The sequence below is a fragment of the Poecile atricapillus genome, chromosome 2, assembly GCF_030490865.1.
Source record: "Poecile atricapillus isolate bPoeAtr1 chromosome 2, bPoeAtr1.hap1, whole genome shotgun sequence".
NCBI lineage: Eukaryota > Metazoa > Chordata > Aves > Passeriformes > Paridae > Poecile > Poecile atricapillus.
Genome location: NC_081250.1, coordinates 146059883 through 146073383, shown reverse-complemented (window position 1 = coordinate 146073383; position 13501 = coordinate 146059883). Strand labels below are relative to the sequence as shown.

At 44.0% G+C, this 13501-nt stretch overlaps 1 protein-coding gene across 1 annotated transcript in view; it reads left to right on the top strand.

Moving 5' to 3' along the window:
• The first annotated feature begins 221 nt into the window (after nt 1–221).
• The window catches only part of NDRG1 (N-myc downstream regulated 1), a 39590-nt gene continuing 26310 nt past the window's right edge, over nt 222–13501 (top strand). Inside the window, exon 1 of the mRNA XM_058831846.1 lies at nt 222–293. The gene's annotated coding sequence lies outside the window, so the exon portion shown is untranslated. The remainder of the gene's footprint in view (nt 294–13501) is intronic.

Genomic DNA, 13501 nt, shown 5'->3' with positions numbered 1-13501 from the left:
TCCTGGCTACCGGGGGAAGCGGGACGCGGGTCTCCGCCGCTCTCCAGCCTGCCCGGAGCGCGATGGCAGCGCTGAGCCTCCCCCGCCCGGGCTGTGCGGCCGGGGAGGAGGCGGACCGGGCCAGCGGGGGTGTCGGGGCTCCCTGCTGCTAGCCAGGGTGCCTGTGGGGCCGGGCACAGGGGCGGCGGGCGGGCGGGGCTGCTGGCGGGCGGGGCCGGGGCTATAAATGCTCCCGGCGGGCGGCGGCCGCAGCGCGGGGCGGCAGCGGCGCAGGGACAGCGGCGGCGCGGCAGGTAAGGGAGCTCCGGCCGCCTTTCCTCTGTCATCCTTCCGTCCATCTGTCTTTCCATGAATCCATTCACCCGCCTTCGCGGTCCCCTCGAGCGCCCATCCTTGCACCGCCCTCCTCCTTTTTATGAAAAGTCTGTCCTTTCCCCTCTCCCCGAGCAAGGTTTTGCCGGGGGACCGGGGGAGCTCTCGGCGCCCCGAGCCGGAGCCCGGCCCTTCCCGGCTGCGGGATGCTGCTGCCAAGGTCTGGGCTCCCGGGGAGCAGCGGGATGGGATGGGATGGGATGGGCTGGGCTGGAAAACAGCTGTGAAGCCAAGGCACAGGCTCACTTTCTCTAGGGAAGTTGCCCACTGGTGATTGCATGTGTTTCTCCGCTCTGTGCTGGGTTCGGGACACGGCTCAGCCGTGCTCGGCTCCGGTGGCTGTTTCTGTGGGGTTGTTGTCACCCTGTGAACACAGTCTGCTCCCGGCGCTCCAAGGGAGGCTTTGCCGTGGAGTGCAGCCCCGCACTGCGCTGGATAAAGAAGGGATTTCACTTCTGCTAAGGAGGAGGTTAAGGCTTTTCATCATGGTTCAGTTTTCCTATGAAACACTTGTAAGTTGGCGATGCTCACTGTATAACTCATTATTCTGCAAAGATCACAGTGCCCTGTGTAGCACCCCATCCCCAGAACAGGACTTCGGCTAGAAGTACTTATCACCTACGTTATTTTGATGATTTTCTTTCTCTGGTTTAAATAGGAACTGTATTTTGAACCTAGAAAATGCAATTGTAATGACATGGAAGAGGTCCAAGACAACCTGAAGCTTTCTGTCCAGCTTCTCTGCATGGTGTTTTGATTGTTTTCCTTTCTTCTGGCTTTTTATCAACTTTTTTTTTGTGTATCCAAATGTGTCAAAGCTACACAGCTGCAAAACTCACTGTTGAGGGCAAGCAATGGCAATAACCTGTGAAAAGGAGCTATCAAGTGCCTCAGGTAAACGTCTGAGAAGAACTGCCTTGCTGGTTTTAGCCTTGGCTGTTCCAGGTATAATTTGCATGAAAATTTCAGCCAGTGGCATTAAGCAGTGCACTTTGAACTTAGCTCTGGGAACATGTTTGGTGGCTGCTTTTTGTTTTTTGGGTTTTTTTGTTGGTTTTTTGTTGGTTTACTTTTTTTGTGGGAGTTTGTTTTGGTTTGGTTTTTGGTATTTTTGTTAGGGTTTTTTTTTGTGTGGCTTTTTTTGTTGTTGTTTGTTTTAATTTTGTGGTCTTTTAAGCAGAGTCTAATGTAGTTTGACACAGAATGACTGTGTTTTTATCACAAGTACTTGAATAAACAGCAGGCAGCTAATGCTGTATGATGTTCTGTGCACAGCAAGAATTTAATGATTTTGGATGAAATGCTAAAGCTCAGAGTAGATGCATCACAAATAGTGATTCTTAAAGGTTTGAACAGTTCCCAGGGTACTAATGAGTCCCAGGCCCTCAAAGAAGAGTAACTCAAGAATGTGTTCAGGAGGAGCTGGTGTGTGTTTTGATACGGAAAACACAGATGCAGTGAAAGCAGGTTTTAATGTAGTAATGGCAGACTCCTCAGGGTTTTGCTTTTATACCTAATATTTTTCAGTAGAAGCTGAACAGATGCCACAGCATTATGGTTTTGGGACCTGGAGGCCTCAGCTTCTGAATCAGAGCTCCTTCTGCAGCAGATATCCGAATGTGTTTGATTTCAACTTTGAAAACTTGGAACAGGAATTTCTACAGTTACTGAACTGAGAGATCATAGAATGGTTTTATTGAAAGATTATCTAGCTAAACTCTCCTGCTATGGACAAGGACACTTTCCACTAGACCAGGTTGCTCAAAGCCCCGTCCAGCCTGGCCTTGACCACTTTCAGGGATGAAGCATCCACAGCTTCTCTGGGCAGCCAGTGCCTCAGCACCCTCACAGTGAAGAATCTATTCCCAATATCTAGTTTAAATGGAGCTTCTTTCACTTTAAAGCCATTCCAACTCTTGTCTTGTCATTATATGCTCTTGTAAAAAGATGAGCTCTTCCTCTAAGAATGGACACTGCAAAGTGACTGACCTTGAACCAGGCTGGGGAAAAAGGGTCTAGACAAACTAGGGGTTTTCATTTGTTTCCCTTGGAAAGAAGGGTTTGTGTACTTATTTCTTTCATTTATTGGCCTCTTTACCAAGATGACAGCAAGACAGAGATGTCAGAGCATCAAGTGTCCACGGAGTTAGGCAATAGCCAAAGAAGTGTCACCCTCTGCAGAGGGAGGGCTGCCACATGCCCTGCCTGCATTTGGGAATCAGCACCTGGGCTACCAGAAAACAAGCTCTTAAGCTTTTCAGTTTGGGCCTTCCACAATGGCTTTTTTTTTTTTATTTTTATTCTTGCCAAAATAAAAGGAGCACTGAAACTGTGACAGACCATCTGAGTAGATTGTATGAATGCTCAGTAGAACTGGCAGGATTCCTATATTGTCTTGCCTCTGGTGGGAGGCACTCTGCACTTTGGATGTTCCTTTTTGGACTATGACGATTACAGGGCACCTTTTGGAATGCTTTGGCAAGGGAACCTGGTCCTTAGAGGGAGTTATAAGGCAATTAAGTGATTTACCCTTGTATTTCAGGTGAGATTATAGTGAAGTGTTGGGAGAAAAATTCTTTGATTCAGATTTTTAAGCCTAAGTGATTAATTTCTTTGATTGAAGTGCAACATAAATCTTCTCATAACCAGCTTAAGAGATTTTGACAAACTTCTAGCTTCCCACAGAAAATACTGGTTTTTTTACTTAACCTCATTAGAGAGCACAAAACATAGAGCATATATGTAATAAGACAATTCCTGATTTTATTGTCTCAAAATAGACAAAGAGGAAAAGAAAAGATGAAGGGGTGAAGCTGGCTTGAAGCTCTTCAGAACATGAGCAGAAACTGCGAAACTCTCAAAAATAATACCAGTTCTAATTGTGGTGGATCAGCAATGTTTACATCATGTGCACAGCTGGAAGCTTAAGGCAGCAAAATCCTGTTTGCTGTCGGGGAGAGCACAGCCTGGGGAAGCAGTGGCCTGGATCAGTTCAGTCACAGCAATATACAACATGAGTGACTTTAACTGCTCTGGTTTGATCACTTGAAAGGAAAATGTTCCAAAATGCAACTGCAAAAAGGAAATGTGTCTGCTAAGCATTAGCAAGGATGAAATACTGGTTCTGGAGATGAAGTAAGGCTTCCAGATGACTTTTCATTTTTAGCTTTCATGTTCAGTCACAGCACCTAGAAATACAGAAGAGCCCAATTTTTTTCCTGTCACTCTTTTGCTATAAAGATGGCACTGCACACCTTGAGCTTTAGGTGTGAATTTCAGTGTTTACCTAAAGCAGGATGATGCTGTCCCTGATGATTCCTCAGTGGAGAATTTCCCTGGACAGTTATGTGGGGGCTGATCTCCAGTTCTAGTAGCTCATCATAAAATCATAAAGGGCTTTGGTTGGAAGGGACCTTAAAAACCATCTAGTTCCAACCCCAGTGCTATGGGCAGGGATGCCACCCACTAGATCAGGTTGCTCAGGTCCAGGAACAGCTGTTACCCCTCTGCCCTCTGTCAAAAGCTTTGTCCCAGAAGTTCTAAGTAAATTGCTACTACTGGAATGTTAGGGGAAATACTCTGCAACTGTTTCAAAGAGCAAGGCAAACCCATTTTCAGGTTCAGTGGTGTGTGTTCCTATGGATGACTAAAATCTGGGTTAGACATCTTGGAAATCGATGGCTGTGAATATAATGGCTATTGAACTTGGTGTTTCTGTCAAATGGTGGCGGCTTTTTTCCCATCTGTGTCGCTCCCAGAGCCCTGGGTGACTTCAGTGAGGGACAGCTAGTGGGAGGTAATCCCTACTGTTAATTTCCTTTGGCTGTGGTTTTTAAGCAGGAGTAAGGAGCCATTCAGAGCTTTTCCTGAATATGTGTGTTCATGTATCATTAAAGTGTTGTTATGACATAATTAAACCCAGTACTGAGACTCCATGTGAATCAGTACCATTATTTGACATTTAATCCAGAACAGCAAGTGTACAGATAAAGCCTGAAATTGTCGAAGTGTCAGACCTGAATGTGCAAGCTCCTGTTTTGGATGATGAGGGCGATGAGTTTAGTTTTACTTTTGTCTCAGGGCTGCTGCAGGTTCAGGCCTATTTTGTTTCCCAGCTGGCATGAGAATGTTGCCTTTGGATAATGCCCAGAAGTTTGTCGTCAGAGGGAGTGTTCTCCATGCAGAGGTGCTCTGTGGTGTGCTTGCTGATGCACAACTGGACTGCCTGTGCTGAAGAAATTTTCCACAGCTGTATCTCTTTGTATAAAGCAGGATGTGTGTCAGTTTTGCCGCTTTAATTTTGTGTGGCTGATCACGTTTCCTATGTTTCTTTTGGGTTTGGGGCTATTTCCTTTCAGTTAGTTGTCAAAATTTTAATAGATTTTTTCATCTCTCAAGTTTTTTCCCTTGGTAGCTGGAGTTAGTCAATGTAGATCTTCCTTTTCAAGACCTGTTTTTAAAACTGGGTATTCACTACTTTTCTAAGCCATCAACTTGTTGCTTCCTGCCTGACCTAAGTATAGCTTCAAAAGTATAGCTTTTTCAGCTTATTTTACTACCATAACTTTGTAGGGCAAGTCTGCTAGACCTGTACTGATGATGCAGAAATTAGTGGAAACACCAAACATTAGGACTTAGTGCAGCATAAAAACCCAGCTCACTGCAAAATAAATCTTCCCATTTGCTTTCAACCATTCCTTGGGTTTGGTTTTTTTTTTTTTGTTTTTTTTGTGTGTGTTTTTTCTGTCCTTGCCATTTCACCACTCTTACAACCTGACTTTAAGAAATTCTGAATTTTAGGAAGCACAAACTAAGTAATAAGGTTCTTAAACTCTAATGCCTTCATGGAGACTCTGTAGGTGGAGGCAGTGGTATTCAAAACAAAAAAGTGGTAACATCTGGTAGTGTGTCTACTGGTAGGCATAAGCTGTAATGGAAAAGCAATCAGCAAAATAGGATGCAACTTTCAAAGGAACCTTTATTTGTGAGCACAGTAAACAGACATGCAGATGGGAAAAGCACTGTTAAAGGAAGGAAGGATTGCTCTTGCTGGGGTGTTTTGGTTTACTTCCTTCAGGAAGCTCTTGCGCACCTTGTCAAACTAATGATGTCATTTTCCTGCAGCTATAGTTCTGGAGTGCTCTAAACATGCTCTGCATGTACTGTAACATATCCCTGCTAAATTTTAAGATGTATTTTTATTCTTGGACAAAGTTGTGGCATTTTGGGCTATGGAACTAATTATGCAGTAGAAGCACTGCAGAATTTTATGATGACCTTTTATATTTTCTTTCCTAGATGATTCAGTTTAAGAGCATCACATTTTTTCCCATGTGAAACACTATGAATTTTATGAAGTTTTGCATAAAATCCCAATGCTGTATAAAAGCTTGGAAGTGTATAACTCCAACCCTTCTTGTGAACTCAGCCTGGAAAGTGATAACAAAGCTCTCTGCCTGTGATAGGCACTAGCCTGGAGTGTAGATGGGTAAGGCTTTGAAATAAGTCAGCTGAAGATGGTGAATTACCTTTTGCCCACTTTGAAGGGTTTTGAAAGGGCCTCTTTTGAGAAGCAAGGAGTATTCTGGTACTGGGTGGTGCTGGTTCAAACACTCCCTCACCAGTGCCACCTGTTGTGGTTCAGGCTGTGTGCTCAGCCCTGGGGGAGATCATGTTGTGTATTTGGGTGCTGATGCTTGCAGCAGTGGAAGACTTTTGCCTAGATGTAGTCAGAAGTAATTCAACATGTGAAAATGCTTAAATTTGGGTAATTTTATTAAGGGACTTGCTTGGGAAGAATGAAAGATATGTCTTAACACAATGGCCACTTGTGCAAAGTTTGAGTTCAGATTAAGCTCTAGAAGGCTAAAGTTCATCCTAGAAAAAGGAACTGGCCATGCATGGGAACAGAATAATATCCATAAATTATACTTTTCCCCTCAACAAACAAGCAAAATCCCTCATGCACTCATCATGGAAAACTTCAGCCCAGACATTTTGGCAGGGGTTAGAAAGAGAACTTGTAATAGCAATGACCAAGCAATTTTAATAGGTGGTAGAACAAGTTGTCTATGTACTCAGAAGCTGCAACCTCATGGATAAATGTAAATTAAGAAATGCCATCAACCTTAGCTGTGATGCTTTGTAACTTAAGTCCTCATCATTGCAACATCGATGTGAAAATACTAAACATATAAAAATAATCCACTATATTCTTGCGAGGGTTCAACCTAGAGAGCCAGACAACATTCCTCATCTCTGAGTATTCTGTGAGTCTCTCCCTTCTGGAATAATCTCAGTATGTTTGTGCCTCGAACTTTGACAGAACCACCCACTTGTTGAAGCGGCTGCAGCTGGGCAGCAGCTCTGAGAGCATGGCAGATTGAGAACAGGAGGGGGCAGGGAGCATGTCCTGACACTAGCGAGCTGCAGGAACAATAGCTTTTTCTTGTCTGTTTAGACCGTAATCTTTGTGGCAGAAGCCATCCTCTTCCATGTTATGAAATACCTAATCCATCTCTGCCCCCTCATAATGTGTCTGTTATTTCCTCTGCAACCAAAGCCCAGCCCAGTGCTGCAGAGCAGGTGTCAGGTCCTGTATCAGTGCATCACCTTCAATCCTTATTTCAGACCTTTGTGCATGGTCAGTGGAAGGAGCAGGGGGATGGATGCAGAGGAGGCTGCTGGGGCACTGGAAGGAGACAGGTTGGCTGGGGGGTGGGTGTAAGGAAACCAAGCCTGGGAAAGCAGCTGATTGCTGTTCATCCTTTCCACCCTCCAGTGCTGCCACCCATGGCCTGGAGCCCTTAAAGCTAAAGCACAGCACTGGCACCAGTGTGAACGGGCAAATCTGTCTTTTTAGAGATCATCTAATTCCAGCCCTTCTTCCACTAGGCCAGGTTGCTCAAAGCCCCATCCAGCCTGGCCTTGAACACTTTGCATTATCAGACAGAACCACTTGTCACAGAGGTATGACCTGAGGCAGTTTCAGGTGCCAGATGCTAAAGAAGCATGAATTTTTGGGAACTGCCTTAGGGTTTGTAATCTGTCCCTCACAGAGCTGTGATGTAGGTAGTATTAGGGATTGCTGCAATAGGAAAAAGCCCTCGGGCATTGAAATCTTTCCATTTCCCTGCCAGCTAGGAAGAGATAGCCCCTCATTATATTGGGAGGGGGTGCACAGCAGGGGTGTCCAGCAAAGCAGCGATGGGGACAGCAGGCATGTCCTCTGGCCAGCTCACCAACCCTTCCCACAGCCAGCTTCTACTCCTGTGAAACATGGGAGGACCTCAAGCTTTCTAAGGAACATTCTTCACCACATCCCACAGAGAGAGGGTTGTGCAAGCTGTATCACAACAGTGCCTTGCACAACATCTGTGGGTGGGCAGATGGGCTGCTTCCAGCTCCCTGTGTGTTGGTGCTACTGTCCATGTGCAGCTGCCAGGGAGGTTTGTGTGTGTGGAGGGTGACCAGCCCCTGCTCTGAGGAACTGGCAGCTTCAAGGCTGTGTCTGATCCCAGAGTGACCACAGCTGAGCTGTGTCCATCAGACACTGGGGCCAGTGGCACGAGTGAATACAAGCCAGGGGAGGTGGGCTGGAGCCTGGAGATCTCCTCCTCACTGCAGGAGTGTCCCAGCTGCTGGCAGAGGGGCTGGGGGAGATGCTGGGTCAGCAGCTGGCTCTGTCCCTGCTGCTGTGTCCCTGGGGCTTCTCCCAGCTCTTACTTGGCACAGGGCTCGAGTTCTTGGCTGAAAGGTTCTGGTTTGCTAATCAGGTTGATTAGCACGTACCATAAGTAAACTTAAAAATGGTTAAAACTTAAGGCTCTTGGTTTTTTGGCTTGAAAAAAAACACTGTTATGCTAAATTATCCTCCTAACAACCTGCTTTCATTGTTTTGTTTTGGTTTTTTTTTTTTCTTGGATGCCAGCTCTCATTTTCAGCTAGAGCCTTCATGAAAACATGCTGGTAGAATAATTCACAAAGAGAGTTGAAAGAAAATAAAAGTAAAATGGTTAGAAAAAAGTAATGAAACTGAGTATCAGCAGTGTACTGTGCTTGAAGAGTTCTAGGTGATAGTAGCTCCCAGGACATCTATGAACTGGAGACCACCAGGCAGCATAACTGTTTCAGTTCCCTGATATTTGATTTAATGCTTTGATTCTTGACCTTTTCTCTTTTTGAAACTTCAGGCTCTTTAAGTGTTCCGTTTTCCAACTTCCTTTGTCTCAGGTTATAAACTTTTAGTTGTAAATTGAGATAATGTGTTACTGGAGGCTGAGGAAGCCTGGAGAGTCACGGGTAGTTGAGTGTCTTCAACTTTTGATGCTTCCTGCTCCAACTGTTTATTCAGATCCTACTTAACTGTCAAAAGTAATTTGCCTTTTTTAAAGGGGAGGAACTGCTGTAAAACCTCTTTCATAATTTATTGTGTGGAACGATGTCAGAGAAAAGCAGTAACTGTACACAAAGGACCTCGTGATAGCAACGCCAGTAACAAAGAGTAGTTTAAACAGGGCAGAGTGGGGGCAGATGCTTATGCATGAACTGTTTGGATGCTTGCAAATGAATAATTTGATTCACAAACAGGAAGATTAAATTTGTCAACTTTGTTATGAAATACCTGAGATGTAAACTGCACTTAGGGATGTGTTATGGCCCATAACCACACATGGGTGCTATGAACTGTCTTGTCTTCATGTCCAATTGTCTCTGTTTAGTCTCTGCTTAGCCGAGACAAGTTGTTGTTTTTTTTTTTTTTTTCAAGCTTCTCTCAGTTTGCAGTAACCATGTTTATGTTAGGCCAGTCAGACAAGTTCACAACATTTACAGTTAATGACTGGAAGGGGTCTAATTGACCGTGGAAGGCTCAAAGGCTGTTTGAGCGTCACAGTAACTTTCCTTCATTGTCAGAGGCCTGAAATGCTTGGGTTTTTTTTTTTTTTTTTTATTATATATTTTTTGATGTGGATATTTTCCAATCAACTTTTTCAGAGCTTTGGAGACATTTTAGCTCTTTCCATCCTTGTCTCATCCTTGCATAATTGTTCTGGGAGCTGTTACAGGTACACAAAACCTCTGCCACCCCATCCTTCCTACCTTCTTTTGTGACATTGCTGAAGACACCCGTAGCTTTCAAGAGAGAAAGTGCAGAGTGATGTGATTGGCTTGGAAACACCTTTCACCTGTGGTCCTGGAGCACAAGTTTCCCTTTGTTTCCAAAGAGAACAACACCAGTTCTTGGGAGCTGGGGCCCTTGGTGCCCACAACTATTTCCCTCTTTACCATTAGATGCTCATGAGTATTTAATCCCATGTGCAAAGTGATTGCTGTCCCTCCTTCTTGCTCAGCCTGTGGAGATGAAAATGCCACGGGGATGCTCTGATTACCTTTCTACACATCAGTACTCAAAAGGAGAATAATCTCTGCTGCCAGTGTTTAGACAAGCAATTTTGAGGAAATTGTCTTCTTTATTAAACTCAGGCAGGAGCCTTTTGTTGCTCTTTGTTTTCTGTGATAGCACATAAATAAAAACCGGTTTGGTGTGAGGGCAGAGAAATCCTGTAGCGTTGGTAGCAATGCCCCCCAAGCCCTTCAGGGATGTGAGGCCATTGTTTGATTCTGCACCCCATGGCACAAGCTTGGACAGCCTTCCAGGTGTCTTCAGAAACAAGAAGTTTGAAATGGGGGATCTTGGAGCTTCTTTTGCTTCTGTGCTTGAAAGCAATTTGGTCACATATAAGCATATTGCCTAATGTTTGGTATTTATGATTGCAACATTGCTGGGGTCTGAGGATGCCCTGATGGGTGTCTTCTTAGCCTCTTTGCTGGGATCTCTGTTGTGCAAAGCCAGGCTGCCCATTTATCCTGGACCTTCTGCTACCAAAACAAGGCTGCAGCAATAATTGTCCCTCCAGCAATGATACAGAGGGAGAGGGGATGTATTCTGAACTTCTAATATCAAAATAATCAGGCACCTGACAGAGATTCCTGTGCTAGTGGCCTTGGTTATGACACTTGCTGCAGGTGGTTTTGGAGCAGTAGGATCAGGCTGGAAGGGGTATAGAAAAGCCTCTGAATTAAACTAGTCAACACACTGTTGCACAGATGACTTCACCCTTCCCCACACCTTCCTTGCTTCCTAGAGTCTGATGCCTTCCCTACCACTTGGCAAAGGTAGATATGCCAAAGCTTTAAAGCATTTTGGTGCCTCAGAAGTGTCTTAAACATTTAGGCTTCTCTTCAAAGTATAATTATTTTAAAGCTTAAACCACACTTGTTGCAGAAGTTGCAACAGGTACCTGGGTGTACAGGGTGGTGGGTGGCCACGGCGTGGAAGTGGCTTGTCCTGGAGAGGACACCTTGGGACCTCTCAGCAGGGTGAATTGGCCAAGCAGAGTGAAAAAAGGTTGTTTTTCTCCAAGTTGGCAACTTTACACTAGTGCTTGCAGATATAAATGAACTTTGTCTTTGGAAGGCATCTGTGAGGCAAGTGCTTTGAAATGTGTATAAAGGGATGCTTGTATGGTTATCTATTTAGGAGAGTTACGCAGATACATTAGCTTTGAGCTGCCCTGTCACATAACAGAGGGGAGCACAAAGCACCTATTTAGAAAGTATAAAATTTGTGCTGAACAAGGGTGGTACAAAGCCACTTCCCCATCTTTCTCCTTGGAAAATAAGATGTTTTTTACAGTGCTGTCAGATAGCAGGGCTTTGTTTGCCAGCTCTTGTGAACAAACAGCGTGTTGTTATCCTGCCTGAGCGCAAGGTTGCCGCTTGCTTGGAGTGTTTCAGGTGTTCCTGATGCACAGGAGGAAAACCCAGAGCTTGGGAATGCCTGATCTGAAAATATTGTGGCTCCAAGATACAGTATCTTTCCAAAAGTGAGAACTTGGTGTGGTAGAGCTTTTGTTCAGCAAACTTGGTGGCAGTCGTGCAATCTGCTGGTCAGCACTTCCTAACGCCGGCTCTTTCGGAAACGTAGAGCAACAACTTTGAACTATTATGAAAACAGGATTGTTTTTAAGGCTATAAAAAGCATCCATCTTGTTCTTTTTTGGCACAGTTTTTTCGCTCATTTGTAGTCAATGCTCTGAGTCCCTGAAAATCCCAAAGTACCCCATGTAAACATCTCTATTCCACAAACAGTGGTTGTGGCTTTGTTCCCTGGGACACTTCTTACTGGAAAACTGCAGGGGACCTGGCTTCTTACTCTCAGCTATAGGCAAACCATAGAAAAATCTCTTACACTTCTAATCCCTACTGAAGAATTAGATGCAACATCAAGGTATTTGTCTTAACAGAATTTGCTGAATTGGGGAAGGAAAAGCTCATAGGTGCAGTTGCATATGAATATTTTAACCTTCAAATATTGCAACAGCATTTATTTTTCCTCTGCCATGCCCAATGGCTCACTGTGTAGAATGGCAGACTACATATGTGGGTGTAATCATAGAAACTTGCAGTGTTTGCTAAAATGTTGCTTGCAGTTTCCCAAAATTTTGCAATTTTTTTTCCTGCTTATTCTTTTTGGTTAAAATCTGTAATGGACGAAACACAATGGAAAACCTGGATAAAAGAGTGAATCAGAGTCACTTGATTCTTCTGACTATTTCTGTACCTCTGATGTCATCTTGTAAATTTGAAGTACAAAGCACAGGCAGTGGGGTTAGTTTTGGTCTTGTCTTCATGTCTCAACTGGTGGTGTAAAATATTAATGAAAAATTTCTCTAATTTAAAATCCACAGTCTAATTTTTACCAAAAATGTCCCCAATTGCAAAGTTAGCAAGAAGAGTTCCTAAAACCAAAGCTATTTGAATGAGTGGACACCCACATTTTTCCAGTATTAACTCCTTTAGTCTGAGTGTGTCCCTTCATAGCTTTCTGCAGCATCCAGCTCTCCTGCAAACTGTCACCAGAGCATCTTTGCCCAGGGACAAATGCATTGAGTTAACCCATGGGGCAGAGTGAAAAATAACACTGCTGCCACTGCCTGGGTGCTCCTGTGGGCTTCACAGCCCTTCCTGAGTCATCAGGTCATTTATGTAGACAGCATGATGGGCTTAAATCAGATTTAAGTCAGGAGATAGGGAATCATGTAAATTAAATAAGCAATGTAAATTGTGTTATGTTGTTTGGTGCTTATCTTCAGAAAATAATTAAAATGTGTTCAGTTACACTTAACCAATAATTCCTAAATATGTTTCAGGCTTTGGGCTTGCTTTGAGTGCACTTACTCATGTTTTACTTGAGACTGTTCTAAAATTTTCTTAAAAAGTAAATATTTGTTTTATAATTGTGTTGATGGAAAAAATTGGAAATTTATTAAAGATGCCCAAACCCCATAAGATATGAATTTCTCCAGCAGGCTAAAGGATATGTAATAAAAAGGCTTTGACTTCTGTATTTGCTGCAGCAGTTCTAGGATCTCTTTTGAGAACCGTTTCTAGCCATTCATTAGAGCTTCACAGGGATCAGCCCTCTGACCCTGGTACCTGATCTCTGCCAAGGGAGTGAGCAGATGCTGTTCTTGACTGGACCAATGCAGAGGTGCTCTGCACCTGAGCCATGGCCTGTGTTTGCCTTGGCAGTCACCTCTCCTGGGGTTTGCTGTGTCTGTGTTCCCAGTTAAGTTTCCTGCAGCTGAGGGCTGGACATCCCAATGCCAGTCCTGTCTGAGAGCAGGATACAGCAGTCTTGTTCCTTCCTTTGACAGTTTTGAAAATAGCATTATTGCATGACCCTTGTTGGTGTCCACGTAAAGGAGTATCTGATTTTTATCTGTCCTGAAGAATGGAGCACATTAATCTGACAATAAAATGATGCTAATGTGTGTCCAGTTCAATTTTCTCACAATAAAAATATGGGGATAGTGAGGCAGCCTTGCAAACACTGGATTAAAAAAGTTTTCAGAAACAACTGTTCAAGCAAATTTCAGTAGGTAGTCATGTGGATTTGGCTATGCCTTCTTTCACCTGTGGGATGACAGTTTCCATGGTTCTCCCTGCTCTCCCTGCCTTGTTTCCTTCAGCATTCCCTGCTTTGAAGCTGCCAAACTTCTGTTTGATCTTGCAGCCTTAATATTTCTTTAATCTCATATTGTTCAGGAGTGTGTATATAAATAAA